Here is a 20,488-nt window from a genome sequence, read left to right on the forward strand (position 1 = left end):
GTGGTATTTATTCCAGGGATACAAGACTTACTCAGTATTCACAATTAAATCAATGTAATCAACCTTATCAACAGACTGAAGAAGAAAATTACTTGATCATATAATCAGTATAAAATATATTTGATAAAGTTCAACACCCATTCATGACAAAGAAGAAAAAGCTATCTGAAAAATAGGCATAGAAGGAATCTTATTCAATTTGATAAAGAACATCTACAAAAATTCCTGCAGTTATCCTGTGGACATGGAAATTAAAAATACAATACCATTAAAATGATTCAAAAAGTAGTGAATAAAAATTTACAAAATGCGTACAACTTTAATGGTCAAAGCTACAAAATGTTGACAACAATAATTTTTTTCTAAAAAAATCAAAGAGACTTACTGTGTTCATGTATTGGAAGACTCAACACAGTAAAGATGACATTTTTTTCCAAGTTGACAAACAGGCTTAATACCATGCTTATCAAATCCCAGTAAGAGATTTTATAGAGATAGGTAAGATTATTTTCAAATGTTTCTGGGAAAGCAATGAAATTGAAGTAGCTGAACAAGTGTAAAGTGGGACAAATGAGTCTATCTCATTTCAAGATTTATTTGTTTAGTGACAGCAATCAAGAATGTGTTATTGGCAGAAGTTTAGACACACTGGTCAATAAAACAAAATATAACACCCAGAAATAGGTCTTCATAAATACATCCAGCTGATTTTTGACAGAGGCAAAAAGAATTCAATTTAGGAATGATATTATTTTAGTGTAATGATATTCTTGGAACAATTCAGAATGCAATTGGACATCCTTAGCCTAAATTTCACATTTTATATAGAAATTTACTCAAAATGGATTCTGAACTTCAATGCAAAACATAAAACTATACGCTTTTTAGAAAAAAGAGGATAAAACCTTTGATATTTTGAGCTAGTCAAAGAGTTCTTAGAATTGATACCAAAAGACAATCCATAAAAGAAAGAAAATAGATTTCAATATAAAAAGATCTTTTTTTTTCTCTGCAAAACACCCTTCTATGAGGATGAAAAGACAAACTATACACTTGGAGAAAACTTTTGCAAAGGACCAGTTCCAGAACATATAAAGAACTCTCAGAACTCAACAAGAAAACATCAAGCAATTCAATGGGAAAGTGAAATAAGACAAGAAGAGATATTTTACTGAAGAGAAGATATAGATGTCGAGTAAGCACATTAAAAGATTTTTCAACATCATTAACCATTAGGGAAATGTGGGTTAAAACTGCAGTATGATATCAGCATGCACCTATCAGAATGGATGAAATCAAAAAATACTGAACACTAAAACGGGCAAGAACATGGAGAATTTGGATTACTCACACATTGCACAATGGTATACCCACTTTAGGAAATCACTTTAGTTTCTTTAAAAACTAAACATGCCACTATCATATAACCTAATGATGATCCTCCTAGGCATTTATCCAAAATATATTAAAACTTACATTCACCAAAAGCCTGTACATAAATGTTTACAGCAGCTATTTTAATAATAGCCAGAAACTTGAAATAACCAGATATGTTTCAGTGGGTGAATGTATACCCACTAGCCATACATCCATACCAGAAAATTCTACTCAGCAATAAAAAGTAATGAACTATTTACACATGCAACAACCTGGATGCTTCTCCAGAGAATTATGCTAAATTAAAAAAAAATCTATCTCAAAAGGTATATAATGTGTGATGCAATTTGTATTAAAATCTTGAAATTTCAAAATTACAGAAATGAAGAACAGATTATTCATTGCCAGGGATTAAGTGGAAGAGGGAGGGAAGTAGTTGTAATTATGAAAGAGTGGCATGGATGGACCTGCAGAACATGAGGCTAAGTGAGATAAACCAGTCAGAGAAAAACAAATACCACATGATTTCCCCCATATGTAGAATCTAATGAACAAAATGAACTAACAAGCAAGACAGAGACAGACTCATAGATATAGAGAATAGGCTGACAGCTGTTGGGAGTGTGGCAGGATTGAGCAAAAAGAAAAAAAAAAAAGAAAAAGCCCATGGGCATGTGTGATGACTGCTCGGGGAAGGAAGGGGTGCAGGGGTGTAGAGAAGGGTAAAGGGGGAGAAATGGTGATGGGACAGACTTGACTTGGGGTGGTGAACACACAACACAGTGTACAGGTGATGTGTTGTGGAGTTGAGCCCCTGAAACCTGTGTAATTTTGTTAACCAGTGTCACTCTAATAAATTCAATGCAAAAGGGAAAAAAGAAAGGGTGGCATGAGGGATCCTTCTATCTCTGGAAGTATTCTTTATCCTGACTGTACTAATATTACGGTACTACAAAATCCTGACATTGTACTGTGATTTCATAACTCACCCCATTGGGAGGAAAGCAGGTAAAGGGCACACAGGATCTCTCTGTATTACTTTTTACAACTGTACGTGAATCTACAATTATGTCAAAATAAAATGCTTACCTAAAAAAGAACATTTATCAAGTTAATAAAAAATGGTGAGTGCTGTGAAGGGAATGAGCAGATGGAGGACAACTGGAATTAGCTAGATAGGATATTCAGAGAAAGCCTTTCTGAAGAGGTGACATTTAAATTAATCCATGAATAATGAGAAGGAGCCAGCCATATAGGCAGGACAGCATAGCAGGCAGATAGATTAAAATGTTTTGAGACCCTGTGTTGTAAAAGCTCTTAGACAAGAGGTGTTATATCCCTCTGGTTTTGGGGGGGGAAATGGAGATACCCAGCCTTGCCGCCCCAGTGTGCCCTCCTCAGGCCGCTGCAGTGAGGGTGGCGATACTACCTGAGAACTCATTCTACCGGAACACAACCCAAGTGTGTCCACATACCGACATCCACAGGACCATCTCGGTCAAGCTTCAGGGTTGCAAAGTTAACATTGTTCAACCAAAACACATTTATTGAACACTTCCAGTAATAATGACTGCTGATACCTATGCAGGGCTTTACTTCTCTTCCAATTTTGTCAGGCGTCTTATCTCATTTGAATCTCGAAACTACCCTGAGGGATAGGAATTATTAACACCTTTAATTTCCTTTTGCATATGAGGACATTGAAATGGAAAAAAGGTTAAGTGGTATGTTCAAGCGTGCTCTCTACAGCAGACCTGGGACTCAGATCTGGTACCTGTGATTCTAAAGTCCATCTTTCTTTCCATTGTGTGCTCATGATGGTTCTATATTATTTACTATATTAGTGTAGTACTATTATAATAATAATTCAAATAAAAACCTGCTTTTGCATAAAGAACAATTTACTATGGAGACATAAGTGGCATAGAAAATATTAGGAAGAAATAAAAACACTTCTTGCTGAAAATTAATATGGTAAGGTAATTGACACTGAAATATAGAACAATTAAAACAATTAAATTAAAACAATTTAATAATTTCCAAGAACTATTTCAACAAGTTTCTCAGCCCCATTTGCTAAAAAAAAAAAAAAACTTTATTCTCTTCTTCACCCAACTTGTTTGTGATGGTGGCTTTATTATATCCTAAATTATCACATGTTCCTATATCTTCTATTCTATTTATGTATTGATGCTGGTGCCACACACTTTTGATTATTATAATTGTATAGTGTGTTTTAATTTTGCATGTAGTTAGTCTTTTCTCATTGGTGGAGGATATAGAAGAGTTTTAAAATATTTTTTCTTTAAAACTTTACCTCTCATTAAATGAATACCTTTTCATATGCACTGAAGAAAAAAGTAAGTGTAGATAAATTTAAAAGAAAAGAGTCATTACATTGTAGTCTTCAGGACTGTGGTCAGAATCTCATTCGATAAACATGTCAAACGTGTGGAATACCACACACTAGGCTCTCCCATGTCCTCTCAGTTTTGGGTACATGCTAATGAGGCAAAGCCTATCTGTTGGATGACTGGCTATCCTTTCATAAGGCTGGATTTAACTTTACTCCATGCATTAATTGGTCATTCAGATATGACACATTAAGTCTCCAAAGAGTACTGTTCTGTCTGTTATTGCTTATCAGCGCATCCTGTCCATCTTTCTCCTAATGCTTAATACAGTCTGCAATTATTTCCTTTATTTACTTATTATCTCTGCTCCTTACTGGAATGTAAACTCCATAAAGATAAGGGCCATTCTCATCTTATTTTATACTTTATCTTTAGTTTCTAAAACAATGTTTGACACATGACAGGTGTTCAATAACCATTTGTTGAAAATTTTGTTGAATGAATTTTATTTTTTTCCAGCAGCATTGGGAAACAGACCTGGGCAAGTGTCATCATTCTTTGAAAAATTCTCACCCAAGGATGTGCTTATTGATTTTTAGGGAGAGAGAGTGTGAGAGAGAAACATCAGTGTTAGAGAGAAGTATTGATTGGTTGCCTCCTATATGTGCCCCACCTGAGGATTGAACCCACTACCTAGGTTTGTGTCCTGACTGGGAATCAAACCTGCAACCTTTTGGTGTATGGGATGATGCTCCAACCAACTGAGCAATCCAGCCAGAGCAAGGGTTGTCACTTTTTAAAACCAAAATAATCCGATCTCAACAGAACTTTACTACATGTGTAGCTCACCTCTGAGAGATTAAGAAAATAATTCAAGTTTTATAATGAGCCATAAATTACATAATCAAAACATCGATTATCATGTACTTCTGGAAAGACATACTGACTTTTGGATTCTGAATGCTGCCTATAACTTCTTGTGTCTCATATCCTTCATTGTGGTGTATAGGAAATAGGGATGGTGATTCAAGACCTGTGATGGAGATGTGAAAAACCCTGATTGAAGTTATGTTAGAAACTTGATTTGCACAGATTGAGTCATGGTGTTGTAAAGCCCTCGAAGAAATAGTTACCCTTATGACACAGTCTTTCACGGTCACTTTTACTTGGCCAGAAATTTAATTTCAAGTAATCATTGCATAGGTGATGATGTCCCATTGCCTCCTTGAGCTGAACGAATTAAAATTTGAAGTTCTCTTACTTTGTAAGTGGGCAGGAGTTCATTGGACATAGCCCATTAGTCACTTAATTTTTATGCTGTATAAATGGGATGTCGTTTTTGCCATTGTGCATGAAGGGACTTTATGGAAAGCCATAAAGAGGAACAGTAAATTTGTTGGCACATATTTTGTGACCACATCACCCCTTTCTTTGCAGGGATGAGTCGTTGAAGCCAATTTCCTGCCCCAGTGCCAGACAGTAACTGTTCACCTTAAAAGCCTTTTCTTTAAGAATCATTCCTTGCCCTGCAAGTTTCTCCATGCTCTATTTTTTTACTCCAAACAAGCGAAATTATAGGGCTCAGCAAAAAATGAAGGCACAACCCAAGCAGAGTTTAACTTGATTGTATAAAGCATAAATCTATGCATCACTTCATACCTTAATAAACTGCATTTCAGTTTCAGGGTTGGTGAGTCTAAATGGGGCCCAGTAGTGAAAGGGTGACATTTCATCATCATCCATGAATTCTCTTTTGTGCTTTCTCTTGCTGCCTTGAGTCTTTACAAAGATTTTCTTTTACTTTTATTTTTAGGTTGAGAAAGAAGTACCCTTTTTTCTCCTCATAATCCTTTATCTGTAATCAAAAATATTGAGAAGTAGTAGAAACTTGCAAATAGCTTAAAACAGAGCAGGTGGAATTATTTTGGTTTTTATCCAAAGATCAATAAACTAGTCTGGATATTAAATCTTAAACAATTGGTAATTTTCATTTAGATTTGTTTCATCATTGTGAAGGTTAAAATCTGTCTAGCCCATTATGTGAGTCTGAAGCAAAGTTGGTGTTTTCTTTGCCATTTCTTAGGTCTAAAATTTCATTAGACATTTTCTTGGTGAAAAATTAATTGATCCTGGAGTGGTGATGATAAATCATTGGAGGTGAAGCCAAATTGATTTTTGTACCACCTCTCACTTGTTTCAATCTTAGTGGAATTAACTCTATTAGGTTCTGAGGATGTTTATGGGTATTATAAAACATTTACATCTTGATGTATTGAGGTACTTGAGTGGTTTTTCACCATTATTAAGGGAATTATATTAGGATTAGTCTTGTTATCAATCTCTGTATCTGGCACCTAGCTAAGAAATGGCTGTTTTATCCTCATTAAAGCCATAAATAGAACTTCATTAACTAGCACACGTCAAGTACCAAGACTGGCGGTAAAAACTCATTCCACTTTGTTGAAGACCATGGCTTTCTGAGCATCAGAAGTGAAATAAATAAGCCTTGGACATTTCGTAGAGAGCTTTCTCCATAGAAAAGTGATCCTGCCCCTTTGGAGTTTGAAAATACTGTAGGAAATGAAGATTCCACGGAAGTTTTAAACAACTAGGACTAATAGATTCAATCCCTTTTATGTACTTTAGAAATTCTCAGTAAGTAATGAATCTGACTCCATATTGGCCTTGAAGAAAGAATGCTGAGAGTCACTGTATGGGAGATTATCATAGAGAAGCAGTACATGAACAAAATGTTGACCATTAACCAGGCTATATGTTTTATCTTGAGTGAGGCTCTGGATGTCAGAGTTCAGTTTTATTTATCTGCATTTTCTTTTCTCATCAAGATTAGTTCTAACGGGCTTAGATGAAACCTGGCTGAAAGATTATAAACAAAAGATAATGATAAATGGTAATGTTCCCACTTGGCTGGGATCTAGGGAGAGTGGAAGCAAGATTCATAATAGCTTGGTCTAGGTGAGGCTATTTTTTTTTTTTTAATGATCTGGAAGAGAAAGTAAATTGCATGCTAATGAAATTTGCAGACAGTATTAAATTGGAAGGTGTTGCAAACAGGAGTGTGGACTGAGGATGTTCTACAAACCTACCCTAAACAGGCTAGAAATATGAAGAGAAAAAAAAGATTAAAATGAGATTAACTTTGGAAAAGACAGGCTAATTCCTTTTTGGGGAATGATAGAGGGGAATAAAATGAATCCTGAATTGGAGGTGCTGGGAAAACTCAGAACAAATATATTGACCAGAGAGGTAAGGTTTCAGTGTGGTGATGTTGCAGATACCTCCCTGTTCCCTGGCCTGAATGAGACCAGCCATAGTCTCCCAGCTACAGAGACAGCAGCCTACCTCCCGCCTCCATTCTCACAACTCCTGGGGCTGCCTCTCAGCTCTCTCTCTTCATTTTCCTCTCTCCTCTTTTTCTGTTCTTTGTATCCATCAGCTCACCCACCTCTAATCTGTAGTATTTATTTCTGGTACTTGTAGTAGGAGAAAGATGGAGACAGATCGGAGAAATGTTGGCAATGGAGAGGGAGACAGATTAAGGGAAGGGAAGGTTTGATTTATGAGAGGAGATTAAGAGCGTTGAATTTGCATAGTTGTGTAGCTCATCCCAGCAGCATCTAAAGGAGGACACAAATGCACAGGCACTTAGGTGATGTAAACAGGAAGGTGGTTGTGACATTATTTGGCCCCATGAGCAGGGGTACCTGCAGAAGTAATTAAGATAGGGAAATTATATAATCAAAATTCATAGCAGGAAAAAATGAGGGTTGAAACACAGTGGTCTGTGTGTCCATCCCAGTCGACAGCTAACCCAGGCACACTGAAGGGCTTTGACTGCACTGAACGTGTAGTGGCTCCTGAACAGGAACCCCCAGGAATAAGCCCACATGCCTAAACCTTTGTGTGTGAAGTAGGTGGATATTTCTTTTTGCTTTGATTTTTTTCTTTTTGACAAATGTGGCTGTCAAGGAGAGCTCGCAGCCTAACATCTATAAGCAGATCTGCATATTGATAACCCATTGACATACTATAAGACAAGAAGGCACTGGGCTGACATCTATTGAGTAGATGGACGGAGATGTAATGAGATATAAATTGCATTTGTATTGAGCAGCTAACCTTCAGAGGTGATGACTCTGTGCCAGATGCCGGGGCGGCATACTACACATATTATCCAACTGAATTGTTGCCATAACTTTATGAAATGGGCACTGTTATGATCCCATTTTATAGATGAGGAAAGTAAATCTCAGAGAGGTTATTAGAATGGCCAGTGTCATTCAGCATGGGAGTGGTAGAGCTAGGACATTATAAAATGACTCCAGAGTCCATGCTTCTAAATGATATGTTATGTTGGCCCTAGCCAGGTAGCTCAGTTGGTTACAGTGTCATCCTGATAAACCAAGATTGCAAGTTCGATCCCTGGTCAGGGCACATACAAGAATCAACCAATGAATGCATCAATAAGTGGAACAAAAAAATCTCTCTCTCCGTCTCTCTCTCTGTCTTTCTCTCTGTCTCGCCCTTTCCCCCTTCCTTTCTCTCTCTTAAAAAAAAATCAATATAAATCAAATGAATGAATGAAAGAATGAATGAATGAATGAATAAAGTCATGTTGTTAAACAGGTGATTGATTGAGAGAATCACTATGAATTGTTGGGGAGAAACAGCTTCACTAATGGTGTGGGCCTTGAAGGGCTTTGCTTTAGAACTTATAGCATGGAAGAAAGAGTAGTACTCACAGTTAAAGAAGTAGGCGTGGAGTGGGGCCCTTGCACCATTTAATATGGCAACATCGAGTAAGGAATAGCAGCTATGGTGTTAATAGTAATAACAATAGTACAAACAGTAGCAGTTGAATTCCTCGAGTGTTCACTGAGTACCAATAAAAGTGTCGATGCTTCATATGTATTTCTCACTGAGTCCTCACAGAAAGCATTGGAGTAGCATGAAAATGAGAGTGACTAAATGACCTGCCCAAGATCTCACTGCTGCTCTATGAACTGATCCAGGTTTGAACTCAGGCATTTTGACAGCCCTCTTCCCTGTCCTGAGTAGAGAGACAGTGGACAGAAATTAGGCCAACCTGGGCATACAGGGACAGAAATGGTTAAGCATTTATTATCAGGCAAAACAAACATATATTGTTTATGCAGTAGTACATTATTACCTGCTTCTGAGCAGAGAAAGAATATTATCTACATATGCCAAGAAGTAAAAGTTCTGAAATGAAGGTATCACTTCTAAGCTTTAATTTTAGATGAAGCTATCTTCATCTAAATTCACAAGTATTGACTAGTTCTTGGGAAAAGTCCCAGACTTTGCATAGAGCAGCATGTCTGATCCCAGAGACAGATGGACATAGTATAATCTAAAATTGAAAAACCTATGGGAAATTTTAACAAGGTAATTTCTGACTCTTTTTCTGAACAGTGAATTTGACATCCGGCTGAGACTTCAGGGCCTTCTCCACTCCTTTCACTCTGTGCCTTCTCTTAAGGGATATTTAAGCATTCTCTCAGATTCTTACAAACTGAAAGTCTTCAGAATCATGGAGAGTGAGCTTTGCATAATAACAAGATCTACTCATTTATTGAGCATGTCCTATGTGCCAAATACTTCATTGGCATTTTGCACGCATTGTCTAATTTATTCCATCTTTACAACCTTCGTGTCAGGTAGGTACACGTACCTTCCATTCACAATTTAAAGAATCCACACTGCAAGAGACTGGGAAGTTTGTGCACATTGTCACACTGGTGCAGTGACTAAGCCAGGGTATGATCCAGCATCTAGCTAACGCTAAAATCCTCACTCCTAACAACTATTTTACATTGCAGAGAATATGTTAAGCCTTCTGTTTATTCTGGTTTATCCCATTCTTCTCAAGCACACTCTGCAATTGAAGTGAAAACATCAACAATCAGAGGTCCATTTTTTGGGTTTGGTTGTACTGTCTGAACTTCAAATAGTACACATAGGTGTCATCTAGCCTCAAGAGCAGGAGGAAAATGAACATTCCTCCAAAAGTTGGTTAATTTTAATACCAGGAAGGATGACTAACTGCCTAAGTATTGTACCATTTATTCCAAGTGTCTCTACATGTCATTAGTCTAGGAGTGACAGAGATTCACAGTGACACACTGCAGAAGGATCTACAGTGAACACATGTATGTGTACGCACACACTCTCTCTCTTTCCTTCTTTCCCCCAAAATCCTCTAACTAGAAATTTCGTATCTCTGGTAAGCCCACTGTGGTTTGACAGTGACTGGCAGAGTTATGGCCAAATTACCTACAATGATATTTTAAATTTATTGTCAACTCCTGGTTCCTTTAATGCAAAACCAACTTTGCTCCTGAAGCTGTTCTTATTTGGAGGGCTAGAGAAAGTGAAGGTTTTCCTAGTACAAGACTACAATGCAGAAAGGCAGTTCTTTGTGTTGGTCCAAGTAGGGCATGGGTGGCACTGGGATGGGTGGAGGGAAAGACCTTTATGTGTGCTTGTTTTTAATGCTATTCTCTGAAGAGCATTGGCCATTAATTAGACTCATATAACATCTAGGCCATTGGTGCTCAAATGGTGGATGGTAATCATTTTACCTCATTATTCATATTATCTACTTAGCAGCTAGAAAACATAATTCCTCTTGCAATTTTATTTCTTTTCATTCTTTGGCTTTGCTAATGGCACTGAAAGTAATTAGTTCACCCAATCTCTCTCTCTCTCTCTCTCTCTTTTTCCTAAAAAGAGGTTTTTATTGCCTTTGCTCCACAGTTGGTGTTTCACATTATCTGTCGGTCCCTGGGCTCCTGGGTGGGGCTGGTCCCAGGGAGTACCTCCTGGCCAGGGTTTCTGTTCAGTGCTTGTTGAGGGAGAGGGGACAAGAGTGGAGGGGGGGTTGGCTTTCCCTTAGCCACTCAGAACTCCATCGTGATGCTGAGGCCTCAGCTTCCTCTCTGGGCCCCTGGGAGGGTTGTAGAGAAATGCAGTCCCTAATGATGCCTAAAATACCTGTGGACTGTGGCCTGGCCCCCTCCCAGGGGTTTCCTTCCCCGTATCCTCCTACACCATCCCCACCCGCAAAAATCATTTTTGTTTTTATAAAACTGCCTGAAACTTCTGTAGGTACAGAAACCACAAACATATCATCAGAGGAAAGGGAAGAGGGACAGAAGCAACTGGAAGCCATTTGAGCCAGTTTTCCTCCCTGCGCAGATCTCTTCTTCCCCTACAGCTTGGCCTGGAGTCTGTTGGGAAATTTGTTACCTGGTTGTGCCCTGGCAGGGTCCGCCACCCCACACACATCTATATCTGACTTTCACAGACCCTCACTTGAAAGCACATGAACACGTAGAAAAAAAAAGATGAAAACACAGAAAAACCCAAAATCCCAGATGAAGTGATGATGTGGGGAAACACCACACAAGGGGAGCCTCAGTAGCCTGCCTCCTCTTGGTAATTTTGGGGATACTTCAGGGCCCTCCCTGGGCTTGGGCAGTCAGTCATTGGCTGACCCTGGAGCCCTCTTGGCCACTGGGCCTTGTGGGCAGTACTTGGGGTCCTATATGTGTCAGTTCAGGCCAAAGACCTGGTCATCTTGGCTGGTGCCCTGCCTGTAGCTCATCTGTGGAGAGATGGAGTTGTCACACTCGTTGGCCCCCAGCTTGGTGTCATAGGTGTGCCGCTGGATCCCAGGAGCAGTTGTGCCGACCTGGTTGGCACACTTATTGGTGCCCATTTTTCAGGCTGATGGTTGAGTGGTTCATGAGTGGCAGGATATGGTTCTTGGGGTCAAACATATGCCTGCTTGTGCCATATGCCATGATGCCTAACTGGCTGGCACACTTACTGGTGCCCATCTGGAGCCCAGTGATGCACTGGCCCACCTTCATCGTGCATAGTGCCATTGAAGTTGTGCTCCTGCTTCTCAGAGTACTTGATGCCTGTGTCCATGCCATTCTGCAGCCCCTTCGTCCTGGCCCTCCCTGCCAGAGCCAGAAGAGACACCTGCACCCACGCCATGTTTCCACTCTCAAACAGGTCACTGGCCTGGAACAGGTCCGCGGAGTTCATACTGTAGCTCCACCATAGCCTTGATGAAGTTGGAAAGATTTTCTAGCTGGTGTCAGTTTTTCATGGAGCTGTTGATCTCGGGGACCAAGCCTGGCTGCGGCTTATTCATGAGTGTACACAGGATAACCCTATCCTTCAGACCCTTCTGGAAGTCGGGACTGATAGGCCTGTGAGTCACTAGATCCAGCTGCAGAGTCTTGCCTCCATCTGAGGTCATATTTGGATAGGAGCCAGTTCTTGACCTTGGCCTGAAGCCCATATGAGGGCCCCTTGTTGAACTGCATAGAGCTCGTGCCAGCAGGTGCGACGGCAGGACAGACCCACCCAAACTCTTGGTCTCTGCCATCTGCACAGCTCTGGGTATAGTTCAGAAATCAACTTTCAACAAGTTGTCACCTGTCCCTAAAGTAAACACCAGTGACATTTGCGGGTAAGCTGCCAATATTTGGAAGTCACCGGGCTAACGAGGCCCTCACGTAGACTGTCCTGTCTAGATGAAACGTGACATTGGAGATGCTGACTGGAGGAACTACAAGCAGGTGTGCTCTGGAGTTAAGGGAAATGTTTCCATTTATTTAATGCCAGTTCCCCCTGTATGCCTGAGGAAGAAACCACAAAACAATGTTTTACAGCTTTTAATATGGTGTTAGTGTTTTCCTTGAGTCAGGACAAGTCCAACATGACTCTAAAAGGTGGGGAGGTTGCCTTGTAAACTCAACAACTGTTCAATCATGGAGAAGAATGCCCCTGACCTCGGAGGATCTGGTGGGAGTGGAAATTATTTCCCCTGATCAGTCACTGGTATTCACTGAACTGGTATTGGTGCTGAGTTGTTTTAGAGGCACCAGACCCCTTTCGCATTATGTATGCATACATGGTGAACACATTGTTCTTCTTATTAAAGGCTTATTAACTGCAGTGTGTGAAATGGGGAAAAAAAACCAAATGCACTTCCAAATGGCTAGCATGTTTGTTATTCCCTCGGCTGACACTTAAAACCCTAGGGCACAGGGGAAATGTACAGAAACAAGGGTATAAAAGAAACATTCAGAATTAGGTAGGCTCACATTGAGAAAGGCAAGGAAACTTCAGAAATTTTGATTTTACCATTGTAGTTTCATTTCAGTGCTACTATAGGGAATCAAGGAAAAGGAAAACTAGAAATAATGGCTAAAAAATATTGAGGAATCTGTCACAATGATACAGAAGTGGGGAATTCAGACTTGGAATTCCAGATATGAAATATATTAAGTAGGAAGTAAATTCTGCAGAAGCCACCATGACAAAAGCATTATATTAGAAATAGGGAAAGAACCATAGAATGGAAAGTTTAAGGCTATTTCTGGAAGTATGAATTTGAGGTGCATGCGAGTTGAGTAAAAGGGATGGGGACCACTCGTTTTGGTGGAGATAAGTACAGCTTTCATAGTGACAGTATATTTCCCAATCCACAGGAGCCAAGAGCCCTGAAATCCCACATTGCAATATATGAATAAAGGTTTTCATCCCCCAAAGACCTCTTGGGTATTGCTAAGGGCTGACTCTATGCACAATGAAAGATGTGTCATTGTTCTTCACCTCACACATTCTAAAATGCATAATAGCTTCTACTTTTCCTTCTGGTGAGAGGTTTGTGTTTAGGGGTGTAAATGACCATCACCTTGGCAGGTATCTTCTCCCTGCTTGTCCTGTCTCCAGTACTAGCTCATCAATCTTTGTATTTCTGCAGTCTCCATGGTCAGGAAAGGAGAACAGAGCCTATTAGCGACATCAGAGGAGACTTGGATTCTAGGCAGATCACACTCCTTCACTCTCTTTTTTATGAAAGCCCTAGTAGCATTGGAGGCATTGGGTTTTTACCAAGCACCCCCTTATTTACATTGATGGCCCATTAACACAACATGTAACCCAAGTAGGAATGCAACAATAAATCACCAGTCACATAATTAAATAAATTGAGGCTTGTCTGAAAGTGGGATAACGTACAGTTAGCCAAGCATTATTTATTTCAAACCAAACTAATATTGTGAGAGTAAACATTAAGGCAGGTGGATGTACTGCATCAAAATATTAATTACACACTGTCCTGGACCTGATAATAAATGTTCACATATGGCCTTCTCTCTGGGGGGAATGCCGAAATATGTTACAAAGCAACACTCTGAATAATTCAAGAGAGCCTGAGTCTCAGCAGGAGGGCTCGGCTGACGTTGCAGTTATGGTGTCCATTTTCAACTTCCACCAGTTTCCCTTTCCTCTCTGATGGACTCTGAGGGCCAAGTCTCCTTGTGTCTTAAAGTGTACCCTTAAAGACACATCCCCAGGGTCAATAGCTTGGGAGAGTTCAGAAGTCTTGCTTAGATGTGTGAGAACTTTTGAAAGGACTGACCTTGGGGTGAGTCCTGGTTGCTTCCATTTCTCCTTAATAAATGGAAGATGCCACCACCTGTCTTTCACAGTTGTAGTAGGGATTGGACAGAATACACTGACTATACATAGAATGTGGGGTTCTCAGAGCTGACCTTCTAACTGAGTAAAGTAAATGTATGTTTTTGAGTTCTGGGAGATAGCAATCAAATCCTTAGGAAGCCCTGCATGGACTCTGAAAGGATTTCTTCAGTGCTAGGTAATTTCCTTTAGAGTTTCTCTCATTTGCCCACTGGGCTAGAGAATAATCTGGAACCTTCTGAGGCTGCTCCGAAGGAGGAAAGGCAAGTCCCCAGGTACTGCATAGGCTCACCTGAGTAGCAGAGTCTGCATCTGGGGGCGCATGCCTTGGTGGCAGATATCTCCCCATGTGTCCCATCCAGTAGGCTTTGATAAAGGAAGACTGGACCTAGGACATGATCACTCTAAATGATATTGTTTATTTCCTAGTTCTTTCTCTATCTCCCTGTGCTAGTATTCAAAGCCTGTGAGAGCAAGGATTGTAACTTTTCCAGTCATGGCAATATTTGTTCCATTCAAGGAGATAGGATGGTGTCTGGCACAGACCTGACTGGCAAGATGTATTTGAATGAATGAATCAATAATGAAATATTGGCCAAATGAAAGTACAGGACAAAACTCCAAAAAAAGAACTAAACAAAATGGACTGAGTATAAAATGACAAATGGGTTGAGTATAAAATGACAAAGATTTAGCCTCTAAGAGTGAACTCAGTGATTTACCATTCTCCAGTGGAAATGGATGGCTGAGAGGGTAAAGTGGCCGCTCCAGACTTAAAAATGCCAAGGAATGCCACCAAAACAGTCATGGTGTCGCTCCCCTTCTCCTTCTTGTCCATCTGCTCAGCCTTGAAATTATGCTTGTTGTATTTTCAGTAGAAATCAAACATGTCAACAGTTATATATTGTAATTGGTATATGCCAATATGGTGTTTATTAGATTAGCCAATGGATGTATTTTGAGTGCCTACTGTGTGTCAGACATGGAGCTAGGTGTATGGCTACAATACCAGATACTACAGCATTCACAGTGGGTCTCATCCAGCATCGTTTGCACCATTGCTAGCACAGTGCAATACCTGGCATACAGCTGGCCTTTGATAAACATTTGCTTAATGACTAAGTGTTTAATAGGAAGAAGGAAATGAAAGGCTTGCTGATTGCTATTTCACAGTATATATGTATATACACTTATCTGCACAGGCACATATCATAAAATGCATATTAAAATTTTTTTCACTTATCATCATCTAAATGTCTAAGCTTAAGAATATTTACTTAAATGTAAAAAGAAACTCTAAAATTATCAAGCTATTGTTTCTCAGCTACAAACATCTTTAGGAAATCTGGTAGAACTTAATATCTTAATATGAGCTTTCCAATTTAGGTGACATGTGTTGAGGGGTAGGATCAAGGGTGGGAAGTGGGGATGGCTGGGGTGGGGGGAGTGGTGGAGGGAAATGGAGACAACTGTACTTGAACAACAATAAAAAAAGCTAAAAAAGTTAAGCTTCAACTTCTTGCTAAAAAAAGAGGCATGCTAAGCATTAGTGCATTTTGCACACTCTAAACTTTTGTGTCTGTACAAGCATCTCTAAGGCATTTGAGACAACACTAAAGTGACTCATATTCCACTTTGTGACTTGATGTAATTCTTAACTGTGTGGGGACCCAGATGAGATGTGAATGCTCCAATTTAGTGTACAAATGAGAAAATTATACTCCTTAAAATATCTCCAAGTTGTTAAAATTTATAGAGAAAATGTTTGTGGTCAACAATGCTTATTAGAATGATATAAAAATGTATTTATAGCAGTGTTTCTCAAGCTGCACTGTGCTAGGAGATCATGTTTAAATGCAGATTCTGGTTCAGCATATCTAGGTTGGATTCTGAGATTCTGAATTTCTACTGAACTCCCAGTGATTGGATGTTGCCAACCCATAGACATGCTGAGTAGCAAGGGTTTTGAGCATGTAACAAACTTACTACTGTCCATGCATTATTCCATTCCCACTCATATGAAAACCCTTTAGCAGGAACTGTTATAGTTTTTTATTATTTCTCTTTCATAGACTGAAAAAAAAAACCCAGTGCAGTAAGAGAACTGATTTAAAGTTGCACTCCTAGGAAAAAGAAAAGCTGGGATTTGAACTGAGGAACTCTGACTTCAAGCTCATGCTACTAAGCACTCTGTCCACTGCCTGTCCTCACCACTTCAATAGCTGAAGCAAAATCTTAGGTCTGTAATCAGATCCTGGCAGAAATTCTCTTTATGCCTGTGTGCTACGGTAAATTTTAGAACATGGTTTTGGTAGTCTCTCTTGGAATGGCTGAGTTGTAGTCCTGGAGCTTTAAGGTCTATTGGAACCATCAGTAATTCTTGGACATTTGTTTTTAAGTTGATTCTTCTCATTAGTACTCTGTCACCCCCAGGAGGGTACAGAAGCAACCCCTTTAGCTTCCTGCAGCATGAGAAAGGTAAGTAGTCATTACATGCAGGTCTGGACTTTGAACAGAATGAGCTTTTATCATTTTTACCAACTATGCCCTTTATTTGTGCACAAGTTATTTTTAGAATAATAAAGAAATGTACTGATCTGTTTAGTAATGAGAATGATCTTTCCTTCAGATTACACTGTTGAGCAATTTCTGAACAATAGAATTTTTCTTTGCAGATGTCACAGAGATATCATTTCATTGATTTGTTGGAAAGGGTAGATATAGATTGATGGAGTAAGTAGGTCTTCTACCTCTGATTGGTGCTGCAAAGAATAAAATCCCACCAGTGTACCTTTTGTATAATCAATAGGAAGTGAGGAAGTCACTCATTTTAACTTGGATGCTGGCTGGCACCATCCTAATCAGCTCCCATTTTAATCACAGCAGTGGGAGGAAGAAAGACATTTGTGAGCCTGCTAATGCCTATGTTACAGAACTATAGCTGTTCATCGGCAATTGCTAAAATGCTACTTTTTAATGCCATTTTAAGTGAGCATCTTTCCACCTTCTAGCATGTCCGGCATTGTCCAGCATCTGTCTCATCCACAAGCAATGCTAATTTTGAGTCAAAACATAGAATGCTCTAGTACAAGAACATGCAATGAATAAGAGTTGTAAAATGGAAAGGGAGGGATAGTTGCATCCTGAGGAAAAATGCCTTCCCAGGCAATATAAGGAACAAAATAATGCACATGTCTTCTGAATGTAGTCAGGATTTGAGGCCATTGGTAAAGAGAGAAAATTGAATGAGTAATATGAAGAATCAGTCCACAATAATAGAATAATGATTTTATGAAGCTGTGTAGAAAGAGAAGAGGGAACAGGGCATCTGAATACCTTTGATAGTTGAGAATGAAATGGAAATTTAACAGCTTAAAGGCGGGAATGGACAGAAGAGGAAACAACATCATAAGAGATAAGCAATGCTTTTAAGCAAAATGAGGGAAGAGGTTTAGAAATGTGAAAAATTGTGACCACCGCATTTTTCATGGGGGGAAATGCAGCTTGGATTCTTGCATTTAGAAACTACCTTTTCACAAATCCTGCCACCATACTTGAAAGTAATAATTAGTCACATGTGTAATAAGGACCAGCATGGGTTGTAATGATAAGCAGTAGTAATTTAAATATGAGTAATATGAGGAATTAAAAAAGAAAAGGAAAGGACCACATAGCAGTGTTCTTATTGTGGTTAAAGTGAATTTAACACATATGGACAAAAAAGGATTTACTACCTATTGGGTGTTCAGTTAGTGTTGATTGGGATGAGATGGTAGTTTTTGTTATTGTATAAAATGTGCTATTGTATAGCCTTGGCTGGTGTGTGTGGCTCAGTGGATTAAGCGCTGGCCTGTGAACCAAAGGGTCGTGGATTTGATTCCCAGTCAGGGCACATGCCTGGGTTGTGGGCCGGGTCCCTGATAGGGGGTGCTTGAGAGGCAACCACACATTGATGTTTCTCTCCCTCTCTTTCTCCCTCCCTTCCCCTCTCTAAAAACAAATAAAGAAAATCTTTAAAAAATAAAATGTGCTACTGTAAATGAAGAACATTATACTTTCCACTCTAGAATACATGGGAAAGTATTCCTCTAGATGAGGGTCATGAATTTGCTTGACAGGATAAGATCACACAGGAAGTAGTTGAAACTTCAGGGATATGATTTTTTTTCTCCTTCCTGCCTCCCTCACTTTCTTTTTTCCTTTCGTAGGATTGCTTAAAAACTATAGGCTTCATGTTGTGTATACTTGTGTGTTCATTCAGATATACACAGTATAAGATAAAAATGCCTTTTTCTTTATGACCATCATTAGTGAGTCCTGGTGAGCCTATGGACTTTGGCATTAAACTAACTAAGGTGCAGTTAATAAAGAAATGGTATTTGTTTCTGATAAAGTCTCATGTAGAACAGTGAAGTGGACATACATCCAACGGTTTCTCATTGGAGGACATAATTCCACAGGGTTTTTATGTTGTTGTTTGTTTGTTTTTAAGGAAAATCTAATTGCATGTAAATTTTTCTTTGGTGCAAGGTAGCTCTGAGAACTTCCCAGAAATGAAAATTGCTAAATAATTCAATGTCAAACAGAGACCTTCAAACATTAAAACCAGACTATTAATAGCCACGTTTCGAGAGTTTTGGTCAAGACAGTGTCATAGGTAAATGCAGTACTTGAATCCTCTCACAACCACATCAGAATAACAACTAAACCAAAAGACAATGATCATTTAGAACTGTCTGAACTCTAGCTGAATTGAAGTCTTACAACTAAGGATATAAAGAAAAAGCCACATTGAGATTGGTAGGAAGGGTAGAGACTTAGAACAGGTTGGCCTCACACCCATGTGTAGTGGGCAAAAATCAGGATATATATCAGCTGCAGACATCTGTCCTGAGGAGTGAGGGGTCCCAGTCCATACAAGACACCCCCAGCCCAGGGTTCCAGTGCCAGGAAGAAAAGTCCCCATAACTTCTGCTGTAAAAAGCAGGGAGGGGGAGGTGCAGGCAGGATTGTGGCTGAGTGAGATAGAGGGCTGCTGAAGTCTCAGGCTTTCCTCTTAAATGGCTCATGCATGGACTTCGACTCACTGACTCTGAGCTCCAGCACTGGGGCAGCACCTGAAAAGTCATCAGGGACATATGGGGGTGAACGGAATTGTCTGGCACCAGGCAAGAGCTGGAGGGGCAGCTTTCTCCCAGACAGAAGTCCTGGTAGAGGCCATTGTTCATTTTCTGAACCATCCCCCTAAAGAACCTGGAGGAGGGAACCATATTTAAGTCTTCATCAACCTGGCTAACATTGTTCTCCCTGCCCTGGTGATTCCCTGAGATGTTACTCCACCCAAAATCTTTCTAATGGTTTTTGCATACAAAATGCATGTCTTGGCTCATCCTTCAGACTTTCCTAAAATCTCTCAAATAAGCAGCAACTGGCCTCAGCTTGCCCTATACCTCTTGCTAAGTTGCCCCAGGACAGCACTAGCAGCAGCCAGCCTCCATTTACAGCTTGGCCTTTCCACGGTGCCTCCAGCCCCACACAAGTAGCAGCCATCTGTAGATTGCTCTGTTGCTCATGCTGGATGGCCTAGGCCAGGGCACAGATAGCAGTGATCTTGGCCTGCACTTTCCATAGGCTCCAGAGTCAGAGGCCCTGGTGGACAACTTCAGATCATGTCAAAATACCACCCAACCAACCACCTGCACAAATGGCATACTCAAGATGCAGACTCAGGGGGCCCAGAGCCCTAGGGAAGTAAGTCCTATTCTGTGTATTCAGCTCCTGCACAACCGATCCTCCATGGTGGTCACAGCCAATGGGCTCACAACCAGTAAGGTGCTGACAGCAATCAAAGCTCAGTTCCAATAAGAGGGTGCACACAGCTCACATAGGGGGCATACCTGGAGTGCCCAGCTTAGGTGACTAAGGAGGCTGTGCCAATGGAGCCTACATGATACCTACTACATAAGACCACTCTACCAAGGAGACATAGTAGGTCTACCTAATACATAGAAACAAATACAAGTAGGCAGCCAAAATGAGGAAAAAAGGACACATTTCCCAAATGAAAGTATATAACAAAACTCCAGAAAAAGAACTAAACAAAATGGAGACAAGAACTCTATCAGATGCAGAGTTCAAAACCCTGGTTATAAAAAATGCCCAGTGAACTTTGGGGAAAAGTAGATGAAAGTGAGAACTTCAACCAAGAGATA

The 20,488-nt window shown here is 39.9% G+C and overlaps 1 protein-coding gene and 1 pseudogene across 1 annotated transcript in view; one reads left to right on the forward strand and one right to left on the reverse strand.

Moving 5' to 3' along the window:
* Window positions 1-20,488, forward strand: part of RBFOX1 (RNA binding fox-1 homolog 1) — a 2,121,844-nt gene that overhangs the window by 860,661 nt on the left and 1,240,695 nt on the right. The window lies entirely within an intron of this gene.
* On the reverse strand, window positions 11,190-14,625 carry LOC112298455 (calponin-2 pseudogene; annotated as a pseudogene).

Source organism: Desmodus rotundus, chromosome 1 (assembly GCF_022682495.2).
Source record: "Desmodus rotundus isolate HL8 chromosome 1, HLdesRot8A.1, whole genome shotgun sequence".
NCBI lineage: Eukaryota > Metazoa > Chordata > Mammalia > Chiroptera > Phyllostomidae > Desmodus > Desmodus rotundus.